Below are 24,380 nucleotides of genomic sequence, written 5' to 3'. Positions count from 1 at the left end.
CACTGTGTGAAGCGGGCTTGGGATTCAGTGGAGGTGGTGCTGGAACCCCAGCTGCCTTTGTCTCTGAGCTCAAAAGATTTGGGGCCATGGCCACTCCCTTTCTACCCTAAGCTGGGGGAGCCCTGGTGGGACAGTCTATATTTCAACTGGGAACTGCTTTCCAGTCTGTGTGGACCACTGAGCCGCGCCTGCCCTCAACACAGACACTCGTCTAGAGCTCAGAACACTTTGGAGCCAGTCTTAGATTTGTCTGCCTAGGAGTCATCACCCACGAGCCAGAAAGAGTCGGTCAGCCCCCGGAGAACAGGGCACTGCAAAACACTGGGGCAGCTACCTGCCATGGCTGGCTCTTAGTCAGATCCATCCAACTCTGGACACACCCCTGGAGACTGAGATCTATGGCAGCAGGGGCTTCCAGAATGATGCAGTCCTCCCCCTCCCCGGAAACATGCTACTTCTGAACCATGAGCCGTGACCATATGGCCTTGGGAAACTAAGGGGTCAGCCAGGGAACTTGTATTTTGCTCATCCTCTTCTAGAGAGGCTTTTCAGTTATAAAAGTCTCTTTGTTTAGTCACTAATAATACAATAAATGTTGTTTTTATAGGCTTTCATAAATGTTTTGTTGTTCTTTCTCAATAGTAGACATAACTATAAGAGGGGAAGAAATCTGATCCTGAAATATCCTTGGCACCTGCTAGTGGTCGGCACTTAGAGGTCTCCTCTCCTTTGGTCCTGGGCAGGGGGTAAAAAGTGTTCAACGTAGCCAGTGGCAAAGGAGGGCCAATTTTAGTCTCACAAAGTCAGCCTTAAAATCTGGGCAAGTCAGGGCATGGATATGCAATGAGGCAGGAATCCGGGAATCTGCTTGAGTAGGATATATTTCTGCTTGAACAATTCTTCTGAGTTTAGCCAAAGAACAGTTCCTACATCTTCATTTTCTCTGCCTTCTCTACCCCCCAGCCACAGAGTCAGCCTCAAGTGTATGATCTAGATCAGCAGCCTCCCCGCCAGGATCATAGGAGGGCCTGGGAGGCAGCCCTCCTTGCTCCTGCCCCAAGGTCCCTGTGTTAAAGACATTAGCACATCCAGAAAGGATCAAATGTCTTTTTTTATTATTATTATTTGACAGTCAGACCATAAGTAGGCAGAGAGGCAGGCAGAGAGAGAAGGGGAAGCAGGGTCCCCGCTGAGCAGAAAGCCCGATGATGTGATGCGGGGCTCCATCCCAGGACCCTGAGATCATGACCTGAGCTGAAGGCAGAGGCTCAACCCACTGAGCCACCCAGGCACCCCAGGATCAAATGTCTTTCTTTAAATAACTTATTTAATTCTTGATGGAAGGACTTATAAGAAAGGGAAAATGTAAAATTTCAAGGTGTAATAATGAAGGGAATTTGTTTTTTTCTTTTATATTTACTCTTTTCTCATCTAAAAATCCTAGACCATTGCAAACATTGAAATAGGGGTGTCTGGCTGGCTCAGCCAGTAGAACATGTGACCCTTGATCTCGTGGTTGTAAGCTCAAGCCCCATGTTGGGTGTACAAATTACTTAAAATCTAAAAAAAAAAAAAATCTTGAAGTACCCTGAAAAGAGAAAAAAATACTTCAAATACCTAAATATTTTATGAGGAAAATCCAGATTCATTCTATCAAGGTTGTTGAAAAGAGACTGCAAAAAGCTAAAAAATAAAAAAAAAAGTATGGAGTTGGGATTCCCCGGGTGGCTCAGTTAAGTGTCTGCCTTTGGCTCAGGTCATGATCCCAGGGTCCTGGGATGGAGTCCTGCATTGGGCTCCTTGCTCAGCGGGGAGCCTGCTTTTCCCTCTCCCTGCTGTTCCCCTGCTTGTGCTCTCTGACAAATAAATTATTCTGACAAATAAATAAAATCTTTAAAACAAAAAATAAAAAAAATGAAGCTGAACAAGAGGTCACTATCGGGGCGCCTGGGTGGCTCAGTGGATTAAGCCACTGCCTTCGGCTCAGGTCATGATCTCAGGGTCCTGGGATCGAGCCCCGCATCGGGCTCTCTGCTCTGCAGGGAGCCTGCTTCCTCCTCTCTCTCTGCCTGCCTCTCTGCCTACTTGTGATCTCTCTCTCTCTGTCAAATAAATAAATAAAATCTTTAAAAAAAAAAAAAGAGGTCACTAACATTTCCTCTTTTTTTTTTTTGCAACACTTAATAGTTTAAGCATAAAGGGTTTGAGCAGATAAATATAACTTCAAATCCAACAGAGGTGACCACAGATTTTAGACTGAACATCAAAGAACAGCTCTCAAAAGCACACGTATTGGGGTGCCTGGGTGGCTCAGTCGTTAAGCGTCTGCCTTCAGGGCTCAGGTCAGGATCCCAGGGTGCTGGGATCCAGCCCTGCATCTGGCTCCCTGCTGGGCAGGAAGCCTGTTTCTTCCTCTCCCACTTCCCCTGCTTGTGTTCCCTTTCTCACTGTGTCTCTGTCAAATAAATAAAATCTTTTTTAAAAATTTAAAAATTTTAAAAAGCACCCATCCCAAGAGAGACACTGGCAGAAATCAGAACACAATCAGGCAGCCACCACCACAGCTAATCTCTTCAGAACCACTCCACTCCTGGTAAGTGTTCCAGTGCTGGGTCTTTCCAAGGGCTTGTGAGGGTCGTGTGCATGGAATAATCCGCATGCACTGTTGGAAGATAAATACTGCATTCATGCTCCAGAACAATCTGGCAGAACTCAGTAAAATTAGGCCTTTATATTTTCTATGGCACAATTCTGCTCATGGGTTTATAGCCTAGAGAAATTCTCTCCCAGGTCCGTAAGCGACTCATACAGGTGGTGATGGTGACCATATGGCAAGCTGAGTAGCCACTGGGGACAGCAGACAGGTAAGGAGGGGGCAGAGACTCATTAGAGGCAAATATGCCAGACTTGGAAGCAACAGCTCAAATGTCCATGTGAAGATCTTAGAAATTTGCAAATGAGTGCAAAACAACATACAATCTAAGTTTTTACATGAATTGAAAATCAAAACACACACAATTAAATCACATATTACAAGACTGGTTGCTAGGAAAATACACATTTAAAGTAAAATAGTATGGGGGCGCCTGGGTGGCTCAGCGGGTTAAAGCCTCTGCCTTCCGCTCAGGTCATGATCCCAGGGTCCTGGGATTGAGCCCCGCCTCGGGCTCTCTGCTCCGCGGGGAGCCTGCTTCCTCCTCTCTCTCTGCCTACTTGTGATTTCTCTCTGTCAAATAAATAAAATATTTTTAAAAAGAAAGAAAGAAAAGTCTCTGCCTTCAGCTCGGGTCATGATCCCAGGGTCCTGGGATTGAGTCCCGCATCAGGCTCTCTGCTCAGTGGGAAGCCTGCTTCCCCCTCTCTCTCTGCCTCCCTCTCTGCCTACTTATGATTTCTGTCAAATAAATAAATAAAATCTTTCAAAAAATTTAAAGTAAAATAGTATTAGTGTGCAGTGGAAAAAAGGAAAACAAATAAGAAAAACATCTAAGAATGCACATAATTGCATTCAGCAAGGATAGCTTTCAGCAAAAACACTATTGAAAAATGTGACTTTCAGTCAACCTATTTGTCTACAGCGTATGAAAATCATAGCAATTTTGAGTGTCCCTTGCAGGTAATTTAGTGTACACAAAAATAGAAAATTACAATTCTAAGTAGGTATGAGATTCTCCTCCTCCCTACCCAACCTCCTCATTCCTCTGCTCATTCCCTTACCTGAGACACATGCTTAAAGATCGAGGTTGTCAGTCCCGCTCTAGGATGAACGGGCTTCATGATCTTGGGTTATGATCCAACTTCACCACAGTCTCATCTCCACTACCAGACAATGTCTCTCAGATAGGCGAGAAGAGAATTAGATAAAGTTAAGTGTGACTTGTCTAGGCTTGTCGGAAATATGTCTTTCTATACTCAGCGGAAGCTGTCCGTAACTGGAGCCTTCTCCCCGCCCCTCAATCCTTCCTCTGATTCAATCATCAAAACCCTTAGAATTTCCACAGCGCCTGCCAGAATGATGCGCTTTTCTCCTTAATCCTATCAGGCTCTGAAGCAATTTGCAAGGCAAATACGGCTCAACCTTCAGTACTTAGGCAGTCTTTTCCTACCTCCCAGACCCCCCAGAGCAGTATAAAAGGCGCGCTCCGCGCCGGACTCCATCCTTTGCCTCTTCTGCCCTGGCCGCGCGTCCCGGCCTGCTCCGGAGACAGAGCGATGGAGCCGCACCTGCCTGCGCCGGCCGAGCTGTCTTGCTGGTGGGCACCGCCGGAGCCCCACATGCCACCGGGCCTGAACCGAGAACAGGCCTGGGCCTGGGCGCTGGACAACTTCCCCGCGCTGAGCCGCCGCTCCTGCCAACGCGCCCACTTCTGCGGGGACGAGAACGACTGGGCCTGCGGGTCGCTGCGCCACGCTTGCCCCGAGCACGGAGCTGGTCGCCCAGGCGAGAGGGGCCAGAAACGCCGTCGAGACGCAGGTGTCCAGGCTGAAACCTCGATGGAGCTACGGTCACCGCAACAAGAGGCAGATGCGACAGGCAGCGCTGCCCGCTGGGGCCTGAACCAGCCCGGAGATGCCCGCGCCTGCGGAGATGCACCGACCCGCGGCCAGATCGCCTCCAGGAGCTCAGGCCGCCCTCGAAAGCTGCTGAAAACCGGAGCTTAAAACAGCGTGGAAACCGGCCAGGAAAGGAATTCCAGCCCCCAGCACACCTTCAGCCGATGCCCTAGAAGGAGCCAAGAGACACACCAGTAGAAGTTCTCAGACTGCAGTAGAGAGCATTCCTTCTCTTTCCTCTCCTGAACGCCTTACAGATTCTTTAAGTTAGAAAAAAAAAAAAAAATGCTCTTAATGTAATCTATAATATACTAAGGAACTTTTAGATCTACTTGTAATTGTCATGGTTCTCTTATTGAATTTTCAACAATTAAACCCCTTTTCCTATTGTCCAGTGTGATCTTTTTTTTTTTTTAAGATTATATTTATTTATTTGACAGAGATCACAAGTAGGCAGAGAGGCAGGCAGAGAGAGAGGAGGAAGCAGGCTTCCTGCCAAGCAGAGAGCCCGATGCGGGACTCGATCCCAGGACCCTGAGATCATGACCTGAGCCGAAGGCAGAGGCTTAACCCACTGAGCCACCCAGGCGCCCCTGTCCAGTGTGATCTTATCCCCTCAGAGGGCGGCATTTGATTGGGAAGGGGTGGCCTTAGGGCAGGAAGAGCTGGAAGCAAACTAGAATGCTCTTTCGGAAGTGGTGGGGGTGGGTGAATAGTGGAGGACACCTGGTGTTGGGGGTGGGAGGGAGGAACAGTGGAGGGCACCTGGCTGGGGGGAGGGTAGGGGGGTTCTCTCCAAGCGGAATGTGACCCTCCAGCTGAGTGCAGAGAGCAGGCATCAGTGTTCCTTGAATTTCTGAAGGATGTATTAGCAAGGGGGAAGGTGCAGGTTAACTTTAGGCAGCACAAGATAAAGATCGTAATCCTTGCACTATCTCTGTTGACAGCCCTGGGGTTGCAGGGCATCAGCCCCAGGTCAGAAAATTCCGGCGGCTACAGAATCTGCCTCTCCCGCTTTCTCTTGGGATCTGCCCTGTACCCGCAACCGCACGGAAGCTCCTTCAAGATCCAGTGAAAGTGAAGCTCATACGTGCAGCCCTTGGGTGCAGTGAGGCTGTGCCCTGAGTCTCTGCCCCTCTCAGGGCCCCAGCATCTGAGAGTCACCCCTTGTGGCTGGTGTCCCAGGAGAAAGAGTTCTACACCTTCAGACCCGCAGTCTGCACACTGCGTGGAAATGGCTGGGCTAGGAGAAATAAAAAAGCTTGTAGTAAGGACACTTTGGGCTTTTAAGGGTTTCTGTCCCCTCAGATGTTAGAAATCCAGACCCAGAAACTAGGTGCTGGCATGAATTCAGTCACCCTATGAGGACGTTTCTCCTTTCACACAGGGACAGTTCTACATTTCAGTACAAATCATCCTTGACTATGATGGGGTTATGTCCCAAGAAACCCATAATAAGTTGAAAACACCGTAAGTTGAAAATGCATTTAAGGGGCGCCTGGGTGGCTCAGTGGGTTAAAGCCTCTGCCTTCCGCTCAGGTCATGATCCCAGGGTGGTGGGATCGAGCCCCACATCGGGCTCTCTGCTCAGCAGGGAGCCTGCTTCCTCCTCTCTCTCTGCCTGCCTCTCTGCCTACTTGTGATCTCTGTGTGTCAAATAAATAAATAAAATCTAAAAAAAAAAATGCATTTAATACACCTAACCTACCAAACATCAAGTTTAGCCTAGCCTACCTTACCTGTGCTCAGAACACTTCCATTAGCCTACAGCTGGGCAAAATCATCTAACACAAAGCCAATTTTATAATAAAGTGTTGGCTATCTCATGTAATTTATTGAATACCATACTGAAGTGGAAAACAGAATGTTTATGTGAGAACATGTATGAGAAAAGAATGGTTGGAAGTGTTTGGGTTCTTGACCTTCGTGACCAGTAGTCACTGAGTACACTCAGGTTCCTTATGTATTCCACGGTAAATATATACTGGTGAACACAATATTTTTCTGCCAATAATATGATAAAAATTACCACATGAACTTGTTTATTTTTCCTCACATCCAAGAAGTCATCGTACATTGGGAAAATGACTTCCTTCTCACAAGTTCTGGGATATCACAATTTCACTTTGTATTTGCTACCTCAGCGGCAGCCATTGTATGGGTGAGCACGATATCTTCTTGTTAGCAATACCATAAAAATTACCACATGGACTTGTTTATTTTTCCTCGCATTTAGAAGTCACTGTACAGCGAGGAGCGACGATTTCTTCCTCTTCCAAAATTCTGGTGAATTGTGATTTAACTTTGTACTTACCACTTACCACCTTGCAGAAGTCGTTGTATACTGGTGAACACGATTTCTTTCTGCTAGCAATATGATAAAAATTATGACTTAGAGTTGTTCCTTTTCTTCATTCATAGAAGTTGGTGTGCAGTGGGCAAAACGATTTCTTTTTCCTCAGAAGTTCTGGGAAATCAAAATTTAACTTTGTACTCGCCACCTAAGTGGATGCCTTCGTAAACCTAAGGAGCACGGTGCCTTATGACTAGAAGTACCTGAAAAAAAAAAAAAAGACTTACTTTCCTTCCTGTTTAACCACTTCACGGAATTTGGTTTGCAGTGAGGAAAAAGCAATTTCTTTCTCCTCTCTTCCCAAGTTCTGGGAAATCAGGATTTAACCTTTTTTTTTTTTTATGCATTTGCCACCTCGGTGCAACAAATCATTTTACACTGGTGTACACGATGCTCGTAATATCTTAAAAAGTATGTCTTCCTTCGTTCCTCTTCACTTCCCAGAAGTCGGTGTACAGTGGGCGAAACGATTCCTTTCTCCTCGAAAGTTCTGGGAAGTCACAATTTAACTTTGTATTTGCCGCAGCAGCGGAAATCATTGTACACTGGTAAACACGGTATCTTCCGCTAGCAATATCTTTAAAAGTACGGCTTAGCTTTGTTCCTTTTTCTCCACTTTCTAGAGGTACAGTGGGGCAAAAAATTCCTGGCAAGTTCTGGGAAATCGCGACCGAACTTTGTCCCTGTGTCTTCACTTCTTTCTCTAGAAGTCGATATATACTGGTGAAAACCATTTCTTGGTCCCAGCACACTGTTGAAAGACAGGACTCAAATTGCTTGCTAACCCTGAAAACCTTTTCAGGGTTAGCAAGCGTCCTCCTTGCATACTGGGGAAGACGTGTCTTCCTCCTCCGGGTGATGACTTGGCTTTGGGATTCTTGCCTTCCTGCAAGAATGTGCGCTAGAGAAGCTTTTCCTCCGAGCCAGTTCTGTGCATTAGGACTTGGGTTCGTTCGTGTTTGCTAACCCCTGGGACGTCCTCAGGGGCCCTGGGGAAATCCACTTCTTGTTTAAAACGTTTTTGTTCCATGTATTTCGTTACCTCTTCCTAGTTCCCCTCTCTCGAAGGCGTGCGCCTCTCCCGTCTCAGCGGCGCGCGAGCGGACCGGGTGAGTATGGAGGCGGGGCGTTTCCTGGCGCGGCCCCGCCCCGCCCCCTCCCCTGCAGTCCTGTCGTGTCGCTTCCGGTCCCCACCCCGCCCCGCCCCGCCGCTCCTCCCCTCCTCCCATCCCCCCACCTCCCCTGCAGTCGCTTCGGTTCCCGACCCGTCCCCACTCGGGTTTCCGGCAGCACTTTCGCCGGCGGCTCAGCGGAGCTTCCTTCTTTTCTGCAGCACCGCTCCAGGCCAGGAGCACTTGGTGTCGAGTTGGCTTGGGTGGTAGGTGCTCCCTTCGTGGGGTGGTGTGGGTCCTGGGGCAGTTTTGGCTGCGGCAGCTGGCTCACGCGCGTTCGCCGCCCCGCATTTGCGCAGCGCAGCCATTTTGTTAGCACTTTTGCCAGGAGCACGGCGTCCCTGTTTTTGTGTCACTGAGCGCATTTGCACCAAGTCGGCCTTTTCTTGGCACCGCCACTACTCCTCCAAGCCAAAAGTTTCTGGGTGCTCGCGCTGCTAATTCCTGGGATGGGCTGTTTCTTGGTCGCAGCTCTACCGTTCCTCCAAGCCGAGTGGGTCTTGCTAGCAACACGCTGGGAAGGGGCGTGAGCACTTGAGCACTCTCACGAGCGGAGTGAACCCGGGCTTTCTGGATCCCAGCACCGCTAGTGGAGCCATCGCGCTGTTCGTGGGTTTGGAGCAGCAGGACCTCTGCTCGCCCAGGCTGCATCCCTTGGTCCGCTCCGTCGCAAAAAGTGCAGACCAGTGCCCAGAGAGAGCCTGATGGGACCTTCGGCGGCCGCGCCCCTCGCAGTCCGCGGTTGCTGCCCCCGGCTTACTTCTCCCACCTGGCCCCCCGCGTGCGCCTCCGGTTGCCTGCGGTTTTCCGCTCTAGGAGCCTTGACTTTTCTGCTCGTGGCTTCCACTGTATCTTCCTCTTTGAAATGACTATCATTTACAATAACAACTCTCTGTTTCCTAACGGAAAAAGAAAGTTTGCCTTCATGTCTCTTTGCAAAATGCTCCTTGTCTTTTTCAGTATAATTAGAATTATCAAAGGCGGGGAGGGCTGTTTGGGGGGTAGTGTTTGTTTGGGGGGTTTTGTTTGCTTTTACTTTAGCTGTAAGTACCAGCGTGGCTGTGGGTGGAAGTGTGGAATGTGTAAGGAGAAAGCAAGGCTCCCCTAACACCTGAGGGCCTAGACTGACTAAGCTTTAAGAAGTGTGTTCCCTGGTTTTTCTTTTATATGAAAGATTTTATTTTATTTTAGAGGGGGAGGAAGAGGCAGAGAGAGAGTGAAAGAATCTCAAGCTGACTCCTTGCTGACCACTGAGCAGACGCGGGGCTGGATCTCAGGACCCTGAGATCAGGACCTGAGCCAAACCAAGAACTTGGTGCTTAACCTACTAAGCCACCCGGTTGCCCCCTCCCCTGGCTTTTTTAATGTCCCCTAAGGAGGGGTAGGTTTAGGGGTGAGCATAACCATTAACAGAAGTTGCTGCCACACTGTAGGCTTCAAAAAAAATGTGACCCTTAACATCTGAGTAGATCGAGTAGAATGCAAGTGGTGGAGAGATCTTAACCTATGGAAAGACCCCACTTGATATCCCCCAGCCTTTTCTTAGGGTTAAAGACCCCATCTGTTCCAGGTAGACTGAAAAGGTGTTACTTTATTCCAAAGTCTGACCACTATGAAATAGCAGTTTTGCTATTTCAGATCAAAGGAATTCTTCCTCACATCTGCATGTAGGCTTAGCTTATGAAAGATACGGCTGAGAAAATACTACCCGAGAAAGGGAAAAACAACCTCAAAAATCAAAGAACTGCAGGGCGCCTGGGTGGCTCAGTGGATTAAAGCCTCTGCCTTTGGCTCAGGTCAAGATCCCAGGGTCCTGGGAGGGAGACCACATTGAGCTCTCTGCTCAGCAGGGAGCCTGCCCCCCCACTTGTGATCTCTGTCAAATAAATAAATAAAATTTTAAAAAATCAATTGGGTGTTGCTATGTACTATATCTTAGTGTTGTCAGGAGATGGCCTGGAACCCATAGGTAGGCATTGGTGTTCTCCTCTTTCGTATGAAGTTTCACAGAACACTAACATCAGAGAAGTCCACTCACTGCCAATGATGGATCAGGACAAAAATAAAACTACTTTGTAATCATATTACCCTAACCACAAAAATATTCCCTCTTTAGCAGAAATGGGCAGACTCACCTCAGAATAGCTACTGGGGGAGACAGCCCTCAATTACCTGATGTATTCCCCTGAGAACTCTGGAGATCATGGACAGACCTGTAAGTAATCTGAAGTTCAGAGGCATGACATTATAGGATGGCTTATAAAGTGAAATGGAGAAAGTTGTTTAACCTTTACAGTGATTTGTTATTATAAAGGGGAAGGGAGTTCCAGATGGCAGGGAATTGGGTGCAGGTGATTATATTATTTTGGGAATATGACAAATTTCATTTATGATTGAGGCATTTAAAGAAATAACCTAAGTTAAGTTTTGCTTACGTTCACGAAACAGGCTAGATCGAGTTTTGCTTACGTGACTTAAATGGTTCTATCTGCTTGAGGGGGTTTCAAGCCTGGTCTCTACTTGAATTTATATGAACCACAGAGAACCCCAAATATCCAAAGCAATTCTGAGGGGAAAGATCAAAGCTGGAGGGATCATACTTCCTCACTTTAACTATACTCAAAAGATATGAAAAATTAAGCTAACAAAAATAGCATTTTAATTAATAAATGATTAATAAGCTAATAAAAATAACATGGTGCTAATAAAAATAGCATCAAAAGATACAGAAGATTAAAAATTAATAAGCTAATAAAAATTAATAATCTAATAATAAACAGCATTTATTATTTAAAATAATAAATAAATTTTATTAATTTTAATAAAAATTAATAAGCTAATTAAAATAAATGTAGACACATGGATCAGTAGAACAGAACAGAGAGCTCAGATATACACAGTCAACTAATATTCGATAAGGGAGCCAAGAGCACCCAATTGGGAAAGGATAGTCTCTTCTACAAATGGTTTCGGAAAAACTGGATGATCATGTGCAGAACAATGAAATTAGACCCCTACCTTATACCACTCACAAAAATTAACTCAAAATGAATCAAAGACTGTATTACATTATTATAATCATAATCTTTAGTATATCAACTACAAATTTTCCTCCTGTGGTTACCATGACTCTTACATAAAATATCTTAACCCACTTGAAACTGATAACATCCTATTTTGAACTGATAACAAATTAACTTTGACAGCATTCCCAGACTTTACACTTTTACTTTCCCTCACATTTTAAGTTATTGATAATTGTATTTTACATATTTTCTATTGCATATCCAATAACAGATTATTATAGCCATGGGTTTAATATATTTGTTTTAAAACTTTTTTAAAAATGATTTTATTTATTTATCTGAGAGAGAGAGACCGAGCGGGGGAAGAAGGAAGAGAGAGGCTGGCTCCCCACTGAGAGGGAGGCCTGATGAGGTCTCAATCCCAGGATTCTGGTATCACACCAGAGCCAAAGGCAGATGCTCAACTGACTGAGCCACCCAGAAGCTCCTGCTTTTAAACTTCTAAACTACAGTTGTAATAACTTAAGAACCACCAATACCATATTACAGATTTAACCTTATGTAATTATCATTACCAGCGAGTTTTACACTACTGCCTATGTTTTTACGATGTTAATTATATCCTTTTAATTCTACTCAAAGAACTCTCTATGCCATTTCTTGGGAAACAGGTCTAGTGGTAAGGAACCACCTCAGCTTTTATTTATTTGGGAAAGTTTTTATCTCACCTTCATTTCTGAATGACAGCTTTTCCAGGTACAGAATTCTTGGTTGACAGTTTTTAATTTCAGTATTTTAAATATATTATCCCATTTTCTCCTGGCATGAAGAGTTTTCTATTCAGAACTCTGCCAGTGGTCTCATTGGGATTCTCTTCTATGCAACTTGACTCTTTTTGTTTCAGTAGAGATAAAATTGATATACAACATGACATTAGTTTCATGTGTACAATGTGATTTGATACTTGTATATATTAGGAAATGATCACCACAGTAAGTCTAGTTAATCATTACCACACATAGTACAATATTTTTTCTTCTGATAGGAACTTTTATAATTTACTTTCTTAGTAATTTTCAGATACAAAGTAACCTCTTATTCACTATAATCAACATGTTCTACATTACAACCCCATGACTTATCTATTTTATCGCTGCAAGTTTGTACCTCTAGACCATCTTTGCCCATTCTGCCCACCTTCCACCTCTGCCTCTGGCAATGACCAATCTGTTGTATCTATGAGTTGTAGCCATTTAGTTTTGTGTCAGATTCCACAATTTTGTGAGATCATACGGTATTTGTCTTTCTCTGACTTATTTGCCCCTGCACAGTGTAAATGTGGTGTTGTGCTTATGAATCAGCCAGACCTAACCTCAAGGGACACTAGGACCAAGAATACAACCCTAGGGAGCATCTACCAACCTCTGAATTTGAAACCTTCAGCAGGGCCTCCCAAAAGGAGGAAGCTTTCCCGCGCTGCTGGCTAAGGTGCTATAGGAATCCCAGGTGAGTAAGGGAGAACCAGTGGGATGAAACTGTGGATCCCCCAGGGCACACCCACTCCATAGTCAACTCAGTCCGGAGCCCACACAGCCGAGATTCAAAGGCTCACACCCACCAAAAAGTGAAATAAGAGGTGAAATAATAAATGGAACAAATATGTATTCAAACAAGAAACCACTATTCCCAGTATATCTGAAGACTTCCCCAGAAGTCGAACAAACCCAAGTCCTAATGCAAAGAACAGCTTGGAGGAAGAGTTTCCCCAGTGTTGGAACACAACACAGATCCTTGCCAATGTGACTGGGGTCCTGTTGAATCCTGTGAGAAAACTCCAGGAAATGGAGAGCAAGAGTCTTCCTGGGCCAATGCCGGGAATAAACATGGGAAGATCCCTGGATTGTTTTCATATCTTCCTTTAGATAGATCTGGTAAGTGTAAATCCTTAACTTGCTCTTGTCATTTAAAGCTAAGAGATAATCCTTGTCACTTATCTCACTTGATTGCCTAGTAAATCACCTCTCACATGTAGCCCACGCCCTGCACATAAATCTATATCCTGTTTGTAATCGGATCTTGTGGAAGGTATAAAAGAAGCGATTGTAAGAAATAAAGATGTCTACTGATCATCAGTCGGTAGTCCCCCCATCATTTCAGCTCCAGTCACCAGGATCCCCACCTCCCGAAGGTGGCACCCAGTGTAAACCGACTTCAGGGAAGACAAGAAACACTAAGCAAAGTCCTGTGTTTTTAGATACAGCAAGGAGGAAGGTCCTGTTTTCACCAGTATACAACGAATCCCTAGAGTTAGCAAGCAAATACGAGTTCTGTTTTTCAGCAATTGGTAGGACCAAGAAATCCTTTTTGCCATGTACATTGAATTCTATGGAAGAAGTGAAGACATAGTACAAAGTTTAATCCTGATTTCCTAGAACTGGCAGAAGAAAGAAATCATTTTACCCATGTATTTTGACTTCTAAGAGATGAAGATAAAGGAACAAAGCTAAGTCGGACTTAAGATATTACTAGCAGGAAAATATGTTCACCAGTGCACGATGACTTCCACTCAGATGGCAAAGGCAAAAAAATTGAATTGTGATTTCCCAGAACTTATGAAGAGAAATAACTCTTTTCCTCCACTGTACACTAACTTCTAAATAGTGAGGAAAAAGGAAAAACTCAAAGTCGATTTTTTTTTTTAATTTAAGTGGGCACCATACCCAACATGGAACCCAACGTGGGCCTTAAACTCACAACACTGAGAGGCCTAAGAGTCCAGCGCTTAAAAGACTGAGCCACCCACTGGCTCTCAAGATCCTACTTTTAAACATACTGCTAGTAGGAAGATATCATGTTCACCAGTATACAACTGATGTGGGAAAGTTATTAAAATAGTAAGGAAATATAATAACTTTTCTTCTATCTAGAGCCCACTGATGAGTCCTTGAAACCGGCAGAGTGACATTCCTCTAGGGGTTCAACTGCCTCCACCTCAATAGTTTGCTAAGGGCAAAAGACAATCCTAGCCTGACCCCCCCCACCCCCAACCTGGATCCTATAAGTATACTTTAACATACAAAAATTCCTTTAGAAACTTCCTTTATTTCTAAACCCTCTAAGATACATGCTGGCAATCATCCCCAAGCATATGGCTCACCAATACATATCTGAAGGGTCTCATGACTAGGTTTTATTAGAGGTAATAAATGACCTTTTCCCAACAACAGCTAGCCCTTCAAGGTCCTGGAAACCTTGCTTCCAAAATTCCTTAGAGACTTATGCTATTCCTGACCCCATCCATCCCAGCTTGCAAGTATATAATGGACCACTCCTCACAACCCTGGGGCAGCAGCTCTTTCTGCCCATGGGTCCTGTCCCTGTGCTTTAATAAACCACCACTTCACACCACAGATGTCTCAAGAATTCTTTTTTGGTCATCAGCTCCAGACCTCACCCCACTGAACCTCACTTATATTCTTTTTCTTTTCCTCACTTATATTCTAACCTTCATCACAACGACTTCCACTGAGGTGGCAAATATAAACAAAATTAAATTGTGATGTCCCAGAACTTCTGAGGAGAACGAAATCATTTTCCCCACTGTACACCAACTTTTTGAATGTAAGGAAAAATAAACATGTCCACGTGGTAATTTTTATTATATTGCTAGCAGAAAAATATTGTGTTCACTAGTATATAATGACTTCCGCAGAGGTGGCAAAAATAAACAGAGTTAAATCATTATATCCCAGCACTTGTGAGGAGAAAGAAATCATTGTTTCCCACTGTGCACCGATTTCTTGAATGTGAAAGAAAAATAAGTCCATGTGGTATTTTTCATGATATTGCTAGAAGAAAGATATCATATTCAAGAGCATACTGAGGTGGCAAATACAAACAAAGTTAAATCATAATTTACCAGAACTTCTGAGAAGAAAAAAACCGCTTTTCCCCCACTCTACACCGACTTCTAAATGAGGAAAAGTAAACACGTCCATTTGGTAATTTGTATGACATTGCTAGCAGAAAGATACTGTGTTCACCAGTATACCATGACTTCTCCAGAGAGGCAAATATAAAGTTAAATTGTGATATCCCAGAACTTGTGAGGAGAAAGAGATCGTTTTCCCCCACTGTACACACACAAGTCCATGTGGTAATTTTTATGATAATTCCTAGCAGAAAGATATCATGTTCACCAGTATACAACAACTTCCACTGACATGGCAAATACAAACAAAATCATGATATCCCAGAACTTGTGAGGGGAAAGAAATCTTTGTTGCCCACCATACACCAACTTCTTGAATGTGAGGGTAAATAAACAAGTTCATGTGGTAATTTTTATAGTATTACTAGCAAGAAGATACCATGTTCACTGGCATACAATGACTTCCACTGAGGTGGCCAATACAAATAAAACTAAATCTTGATTTCCCAGGACTGGCTAGGAGAAAGAAATCAACTTGCCTCTGTGTACACCAACTTTGGAAGTGAAGAAACAGGAACAAAGCTAAGTCATACTTCTTAATGTGGAATACATAAGGAACCTGAGTGTAGTCAGCGACCAGTAAGAAAAAGGAGAAACTTCAGAGCCCGAGAAGCAGAACTGGACATTGAACTCTGAAGCCACATCTTAATACTTTTTTATTCATGAGTTTCACAGATGACAATCTCTTCCTGAGGGAAGATAGAAAAAGGCTCCTGCCCCAATCTCAGGACTCCTTAGACCCAAAGATGCAGGGGCAGCAGCTGTAACACATGTGCAGGGTGTAAGGGACCCACTCCAGGCAGCCTGAGAACACCTGGATGTGCCTCTCCCAGGCAGGGAGGGGAGGTCCATGGTGCTTCTGCTCCAAAGGATCCCTCACTGTCCAGTGTCCCCATCCAGCTGTGTGTGGCCAGGTGGGGCATCCTGGTGGAGGGAAGCTGCTGGTGGGTGAGTGACTTGGGTTCCTCTCCAGGGTCCATCTCTCCTGCAAATGCCTCTGGGTTCATCTGTGTCCTGGACCAGAGGCTCGCAGTGGTCAGAACGGGCTTTGGTTCCAAGTTGCTCTGGGCTCTAGACAGACTCATTTTGCAGGTGGACCCCGTGAAGTCACCAGCAAGACTGGAAAGCAGTCTCAAATCCAAACCATCACCGTGGCCTGGGGACTCTATCCCAGCACAGGATAGAAAGGGAGCAGGTGAAGCCCAGAATCTTCTGAGCACAGCACAGATGGAGGCTGGGGCTCCAGTGCCACCTCAGCACCTTTCACATGGCCAAGAACATGCTGCTCCGTCGCGGAAGAGGCCTCTGACGGGGAAGATGAGGCTGCACGGATGAGGTTGGCAAAGCCTGCAGCAGTGTGTTAGTGCTGGTATAAGCCTGGGTATTAGTGCTCTCCTGGGCTTGCTGGCGGAGGCAAGGTAGAAGTCATGGCACCCGGTAGTAACAAATCAGTAGACAAAAATGAAACAGGATACCGTTGTAGAGGACACCCAGAACCCAAGCCCCAGGTCCTCGTCCCATTATCAAAACAAAGCAGAAAGAAAACAAACCAAAATAAAACGGAAAAATAAGCATAGTGTACAAAAACTAACCCAACAGAAAATATACGATATTAAGAACAGGAAGAGGAAGTTCCAAACCCGCTGTGGTCGCTCAACGATGGACAGGCCAGCTCAGGAAGAGCAATGGTGCTGGGACTGAGAAAGAGATGGCACAGAGAACACTGGGGTCCTGAGCAGGAGAAACTGTTTAGCAGGCACTAGAATTCGTGCCCAAACCAAGACTGGTCAGAGTGGAGCTACAGGCCGTAAAGCAGACACAAGTGCTCCTGAAGTCTGGCAGAAGCCCTGGTGCAGCTTACAAGAAGCCCAGAGACCCAGCTCCGCCCCGCTGAGACGGAGCTCTGGCCTCTCGCTTATAGGTGAATGCAAGCTGGCAGGCAGCTGAGCAGTGAAAAGCTCAAGGAAATAAGTAGAATACACAATAGAGTGAAACCCAGGAAGTAACAAATAAGCATTCAGTAAACTGCCAGAATGTACTGAGAAATCAAAAGACATTGGTGGTAACCCTTGTCAACACCAAAGAAAATCAGCACGCTTGGATTTCAAAGGAAAATACACTGCAGGGAAATTTAACAGAGCAAATACTTCCAAAGAACTCACCCAAGGAAAGAAATTGCAGACATGCTAACGGGTGCTGTCCTGTGATTATGGTATTCCTGCCAGCAGAATCCAGTGTTCCTTACACACAAACCAAGAGGAAAGAGGACTAAGAAATGGCTGCCGTGACTAAGCTGGTATTTTTTTTTAAAGATTTTATTTATTTATTTGACAGAGAGAGAGATCACAAGTAGGCAGAGAGGCAGGCAGAGAGAGAGAAGGAAGCAGGCTCCCTGTGGAGCAGAGAGCCCGATGTGGGGTCTTGATCCCAGGACCCTGAGATCATGACCTGAGCCGAAGGCAGCGGCTTAATCCACTGAGCCACCCAGGTGCCCCAAAGCTGGTATTTTTTACATCTAAAAAAATCTCATCAGCCCCAGGGGCAGGGACTCCACAGTCCCTGCCTTTGCTTGTGAACACAGCATTGCCATGGTTAAGAACTCCACTTCTACTGTGTCATTAAACAAAAACATAGCTAAATCAGGATTGCCTTGAACTTGCTGAGCACAAGAAATCTTTCCAGCTAATGGACACTGATTTCTACTTCTACTGACTCTGTAATAAGAAGTACGATTGGGTTGGAACTTCTATTGCCAAAACATAACTTGGTACTGCTAGGAATGACCAACTAAGGCCAACTGTCTCTTGCAGAACCAAAACTTTCTACAGTGAAGAAATTGTTTTTGGCAGTATATACTGATTTTACAGACTTTCTTATAAACAGATGGTTGGCTGACCTTGTGTTTCCAACTCTTAACTTACTATGATTAAGAAATCGCTTTTGCCTATATACACTGACTTTGTTGGCATAATAAACAGAAATGCCGCTAGATCTAGATTTAAAGAAGTTGCTAAGATGAAAAAATTATTCTTTTCCCATTTATACCAACATTGAAGAAGCGAATTCAGCATTGGTATGATTGAAAATCGCTTTTGCCAGCACACATCGACTTCTAAGGGCTTAATTATGCAACCATAGCTCAGGCAGAACACCCCAAAGCTTACTCCAAATCAGAAATGGCTTTAGAAAATATACACAGACTTCTATGAGGCTGACAGTCAAAAGCAGTTAAGTATGAATTTCCAAAAAGTCCCCACAAATAAGAAATTTTTGTAGTCCGCTACAGTGGACTTCTCCTGGACTTAGTAATAAAAGCTAAGGTATGGGCACCTGGGTGGCTCAGTGGGGTAAAGCCTCTGCCTTCGGCTCAGGTCATGATCCCAGGGTCCTGGCACCGAGGCGTGCGTTTTTCGGACTTACTGAACGGAAAACTTTGGCTCGACTAAAGCGCCTCACGTTGTCCTAAGAAATCGCTGAGCCCGGATGTGGTCGGACTAAAACCTCCCCACGGCCGGGTTAAATACCGATTTGCCGGGAGTCGTCGTGCGCTTCCTTTTACACAAAAGTCTGAACACAGCTAAACCCGGAATCCGCTCAAGCCGGGTCTGCTGCGGCGGAGAAACGTCCTCCGCCGCGGTTTCCCGCGGTGCAAGCTGCGGAAATCGCGGCCTCGACTGCTGCAGACTTGCCACCGCCGAGAAATGCCGCGCCCCTCTAGTCAAAATCCGCTAAGATGCAGGAAGTGATGATGGCCCCGAGGTCTCGAGCTTCTGGGACAGCCCACGGCGCGGTCAGTAACTGATCTCCCCGGCGGAGGGGGCCGTCTGCCCTCCTGTCCCCGCTGCGGGAGAGCGTGCAGGACCCGACTAGCGAAGGGACGAAGGGAAGCGGCGGGCGGCACCCTCTCGCCGCGCTGCCACCAAGACTCCTTAAGGTCGGAGCAAGGAGGGACACTGCACCTTCGAACCGGCCGGGTGGGGAGAGCAGAGGAATGCAGACAGGGCGACACCCGCAGTGCGGCCCCCGACAAACTGCCGCGCTGCGAAGTCAACGGCGCTGTCCCGCGAAACAGTCCCGCTGTGACAAATGCGCGGCGCTGCGGCTGAGGCGGGCACGGATCCGCGCGGTGACAGACACGCCGGCGGCTTGGGGCTACTGGCCACCGTGCTAAGGGGAAGGCCGGGAAGCGCGACCCGCGGAAAGGCCAGCGCTGGCCGTCCAGGGACACAGGGGGGAGAGGCACCCGGCGACCCTGAACTTTGCTCTGGGGTAGTCAGTGGCGCCGGATCTCACGGTCTGGTGGGGGCTGCTGGCGAAAGCGGTGACCAGGGACGCCTGGGGGGCTCAGTGGGTTAAAGCCTCTGCCTTCGGCTCAGGTCATAATCCCGGGGTTCTGGGATCGAGCCCCACATAGGGCTCTCTGCTCGGCAGGGAGCCTGCTCCCCCCACCCCTCCCGCCCCGCTTTGCCTGCCTCTCTGTCTGCTTGTGATCTCTCTGTCAAATACATAGATAAAAATCTTAAAAAAAAAAAAAAAAAAGAAAGAAAGAAAGAAAGAAAGAAAGAAAGAAAAGAAAAAGCGGTTATGAGAAGCAGGTGGCTGGGGACAGGAGCGGCGCTGCAGCCGAAGACCGTCTGGCTCGGCGCCAGCCCACGTGCTGCCCCCGCCCCCAGATGCCCAGTTTCCCCGTTCCACTGGGACCTCAAACGAACCCCTCGCCGGGCCAAAACAGGGGCGTTGCCAGCTCCGTGCCTGCAGGGCCACCGCCACCGGGAGAGCGCCCGGCAGGCTGTGCTTGCCAGAAGGTGGGATTGCGCACGTCCTGGAGCGCATGGGGACACCGAACTGAGCTGGGAGGAAGGAGGGTCCCAGCTGAGCGGTGCAAGCACAGGTGGGGTCCGGCTCGGGGAAGGGAGCTGTGCTGCCCTCAACGCGCCGCTGGGCTTGGTGCTCCCAACGTTAGTGATAAAGAGAAACCGTGCTGGGATCCCGCGTGGAGCTGCCCGAGGGTCCCGCGGCTCTCTGGAAGGAGTGGCGCGGCTGGGACACCACCGGCGCCCGCCCAGCGAATGCCTGTGGTGTGGCCAAAACGAACATCGCCTCTCCCAGATCCTCTTGCGCTGCCGGGAGTAACCACCAGCCCTCACAAGGAGTTGCGTGGTCGTTGCGAAGCCCTTAGTTCCGAAACTGTCTAATTCATGGGGTGCCTGCATGGCTCAGTGGGTTGAGCCTCTGGTCATGATCTCAGGGTCCTGGGATCAAGCCCCACATGGGGAGCCTGCTTCCTCCTCTCTCTCTGCCTGCCTTTCTGCCTACTTGTGATCTCTGTCTGTCAAATAAATAAATAAAATCTTTAAAAAAAAAAAAACTGTCTAGTTCAGTTACTTTTTCAGTTCACTGACACAGTATCTTCCTCAAGCTGGAGAGTTTTGGATGTAGCATCATTGTATCTCTTCTTAAATTCTTCATTTTCCATTTTTTTAAAATATTTTATTCATTTATTTGACAGAGAGAGAGGTCACAAGTAGGCAGAGAGGCAGGCAGAGAGAGAGGGAGAAACAGGCTCCCCACCAAGCAGAGAGCCCGATGCAGGGCTCGATCCCAGGACCCTGAGATCATGACCTGAGCCGAAGGCAGAGGCTTAAACCACTGAGCCACCCAGGCGCCCCTCATTTTCCATTTTTAATTCTGTGATTCTTCCACAAGACGTTTCTGCTGTGCTTGCAGTTGGTCATGTCTTTCTTTCTGATGGTTAAGTTCTCTTTCCATGCTTCCAACTTATTCTCAAAGTTGTGGTGTTTCTTTTTACAGAACAACAATTAACTTTGTAATAGTTGTTTTTTTTTTTTCTTTCACAGTTTTCTCAGTTTTCAAGTCAGGAAGGCCAGCTTTTTGGTTACCACCAATATGTCAGAATTTCCTTCATCTTCCATAGCAAGTAACTCTTCAACTGGAGAATGTGGAAACTGGAAAGGTGTACTTCTTCCATGAATTTCACCCTTATGGGTAACATAACAGAACTGATGAAATTCTCCATATCATTTGGAAGGTAATATCCTTGAAATGTTATTACACAATTAACTGTTAATCCTTCTATGTAATGTTCAGGCTTAGGAGACCATAAAATTGTGTAATAATCACAAGCAGTACTCCCTCCAACCTTGAATATACCAACCCAATCTTTTGGATGTGGATGGATATGTAAGGGCCTATTTAGCCAGAGCGATTCCATCTGGTTAAACAGTGATTTCGTTGTTTATGCAGTAAAACATAAACTGACCCTGCCCCCCGCCCCCCCCCCCAGGGGAACTTACTTAAAAGCATGTCCAGGAAACTAGTAATGGAGCACACATACTGTCTCTCTAGCTACCAAGGAGTTTGGGCCCCACCTTTTGGGCGCCAATTCTGACCAAGGTGATGGGCTAGTTCAAATGTCTACTATAGGGTACTTTGTAATTCAATTGGCTACCCGTGTGTGACCTAATATGACTGTGCGGCTTTCTCTGTATGTTGCAATCTCATTGGCCACCTGTGTGTGGCCAGGCTCAACCACATGGCCTTTGCCCTTTAAAAGTTAGTCTGTAAGGCAGGAGGGGTCGCCCTCTCTGTAAGAGGCGCCCTGACGGGTGGGTTTGATTCTCGATGCTTGGCACGAAATAAAGCTTTTCTTGACCTTTGCTTTGTATCAGTCTCGCTCCTTTCATTACGTACCCATCAGATATATATGGAGTTAAGGTATAATGACATTCCAGGTGTACATTCAGAAGATATCTCTTGGCCACATTTTGAGAGATGACATGGGCAAAGTTGGAAGTCTGCAAGGGGACTTCTTGAAGGGATGTTACTGTGACTCCTTTGAGGGACAGAGGGAGCGTTAGAGAGGCTTCTGGGCCTATACCACCATCAAATACCAAACCTCTCACACCACCACTGCCTCCCTCCACCGACTGGCTACACTTCCCAAGTGCTTTTATCTTTTAAGTCTGAAGTTTATCTGTGGTCCTGGGGCACCTGGGTGGCTCAGTGGGTTAAGCCTCTGCCTTCAGCTCAGGTCATGATCCCAGGGTCCTGGGATGGAGCCCCGCATCGGGCTCTCTGCTCAGCGAAGAGCCTGCTTCCTCCTCTCTCTCTGCCTGCTTGTGATCTCTCTCTCTGTCAAATAAATAAATAAAATCTTTAAAAAAAATCTGTGCTTTAGACAAGCACTTTAAAACCTTTTCTAAAATATCATTTAAAAACTCCCCAAAGTCAAATTGTAAATCGAGTCTTTTTGACATGCCATATTTTTTTAAAAGATTTTATTTATTTATTTGATAGACAAAGATCAAAAGTAGGCAGAGAAGCAGGCAGAGAGAGAGGGGGGAAACAGGCTGCTCCCTGCCAAGGGGAGAGCCCGATGCGGGGCTCGATCTCAGGACCCTGAGATCATAACCTGAGCTGAAGGCAGAGGCTTTAACCACTGAGCCACCCAGGCACCACGACATGCCATATTTCAAAGTATTTGTTGAACTAGGCTTATTTAAAATGTAAATAAGTATAAAGTATTTGTTAAATTCGGCTTATTTGACATGTAAATTTCGTGAGAAGGATTGTCAAATAAGTAATACTAAGCCTTCTTTATATTGTATTTTTAGATTCTGGCACATGTGAAGTCCATTCTCCCTATGCAAGAAATGTCCCCTTATAGCCAGGCTTTTGCCATCTTGATGTCTTTGTAACATGGCAACACTCTCCTCCTGAATCAGAGAAATTAAGATGGGTGAACAATGGTTGTAAATTAAATGAACAGTCAGGGCTGTGGGAAACCCAAGATACCTGCTTGGTTCTTCCCAGCTCTCTGGCAAACCCCATTTTTTGGTTTTTGCATTTCTTCACCCACCCTAGTGCATTTAAGATGACTCAAATTATGAATAGACATTGATGGAAAAATTTCCATAACTTTGCAAAAATAGTTTACCAGCAATAATCCTGGAACATAATCCATAGTCCTATAAAACTGGTTTTGTTCCCAGACCTCCTTCTGGACCTTTTGAACACCTGCAGCTGGACTTCATTCAGCTGCCCCTTATTATGGATTATGAATATATCCTTTTTATTGTATGTGGTTCTCCAGATCGGTTGAAGGTTTCCCCTGCTGCAAAGCTGATGTCCTCTTGGTAGCAAAGAAACTGTTAGAAAATGTGTTTTGCACTTGGTATACTTTCCTAGTCTCCAGTGATGGAAGAACCCCCCTTCACCAAGCAAATCATATGAACTTTAATGAAAACCTTGCGAACTTCTTGGAATTATCATTGTCCCTATCATCCTCAGTCTTCAGGAAGGTTGAGAGAACTAATGGGATCCTTAAATTTAAAACCTCTCAACTTGCCAAAACAACTGGACTTCCCTAACCTAAGATATGCTTTTGATTTTGCTGACTGCTTATGATACCCTTTTGAGAAACATAAACTCATTCCACATTAGATAGTTACCAACATACCAATGTCTATTGGAATACACCTTTCTGCTGATCCTTTATTATTTCATGCTAATATAACTGGCTGAGTAAGTCTTTAATGTCTTATGCTTAAGCCTATCAACAATAGGTTAAAGAAGCCTCCCCAGATTCCAATTCAAAGGATCTTGCTGGGCACAGTGTGGAGGCTGGTGACTGGGTGTTCTGGAAATATTATTAGACAAAAACAGCCCTTGAGCCTCGTTGGAAGGGACTTTGCCAAGTGTCCCCGACCATGGACACTGCTGCAAAATTAGAAGGCATTGAGCCTTGGATACACATCTCACAACTGAAGAAGGCTCCACCTGATATCTGGTCCTGTGTAGACCCTGGAGATCTCTGAAACAAATTGCAAGGAAGAGAAGTACCTGACATTCAGGTAAACTGCTTCTTCCCAAGACAGGGGATCAAGACTTCATACTATAAACATGAAATACTTTCTCCCACTTTTCTTTTCCTTTACTTTGTCATTGGCCTGGCAAGACCACCCTCACTCATATCACACAGGCCATTGCTAAGAGGGGATAACCTTTCAGATTGTTGGATTTATCATCAAAGATTCTGATCTATCCATGATGCTGGAGATCCATCCTCTCATCCTCCCTGTGACCAATTTCTCTTCTTTTCCTAATGTCACTGCAAAATACAATCAGTCACCTTTAGAAGTCTTTTACTAACTTCAAATTTTATGTCCAGAACAACCAGTGCCTTGTTTTTCCCTTTCTCTGATAGTAACTGTACTTACCCAATGTGTGAACTAGACTAACACTATCTTGGACAAATCCAGTAT

At 45.9% G+C, this 24,380-nt stretch overlaps 1 long non-coding RNA gene across 1 annotated transcript; it reads left to right on the top strand.

Moving 5' to 3' along the window:
- Positions 1-8,167: 8,167 nt before the first annotated feature.
- Positions 8,168-21,297, top strand: LOC123938737. The gene is made up of 4 exons (XR_006817766.1): positions 8,168-8,285; positions 10,196-10,294; positions 12,437-12,611; positions 20,955-21,297. It is a non-coding gene; the product is annotated as an uncharacterized LOC123938737 (long non-coding RNA).
- The last annotated feature ends 3,083 nt before the right edge of the window (positions 21,298-24,380 follow it).

The sequence above is a fragment of the Meles meles genome, chromosome 3 (assembly GCF_922984935.1).
Source record: "Meles meles chromosome 3, mMelMel3.1 paternal haplotype, whole genome shotgun sequence".
Lineage (NCBI taxonomy): Eukaryota > Metazoa > Chordata > Mammalia > Carnivora > Mustelidae > Meles > Meles meles.
The sequence above is the reverse complement of the archived record's forward strand: the minus strand, read 5'-3'. Positions and strand labels throughout refer to the sequence as shown.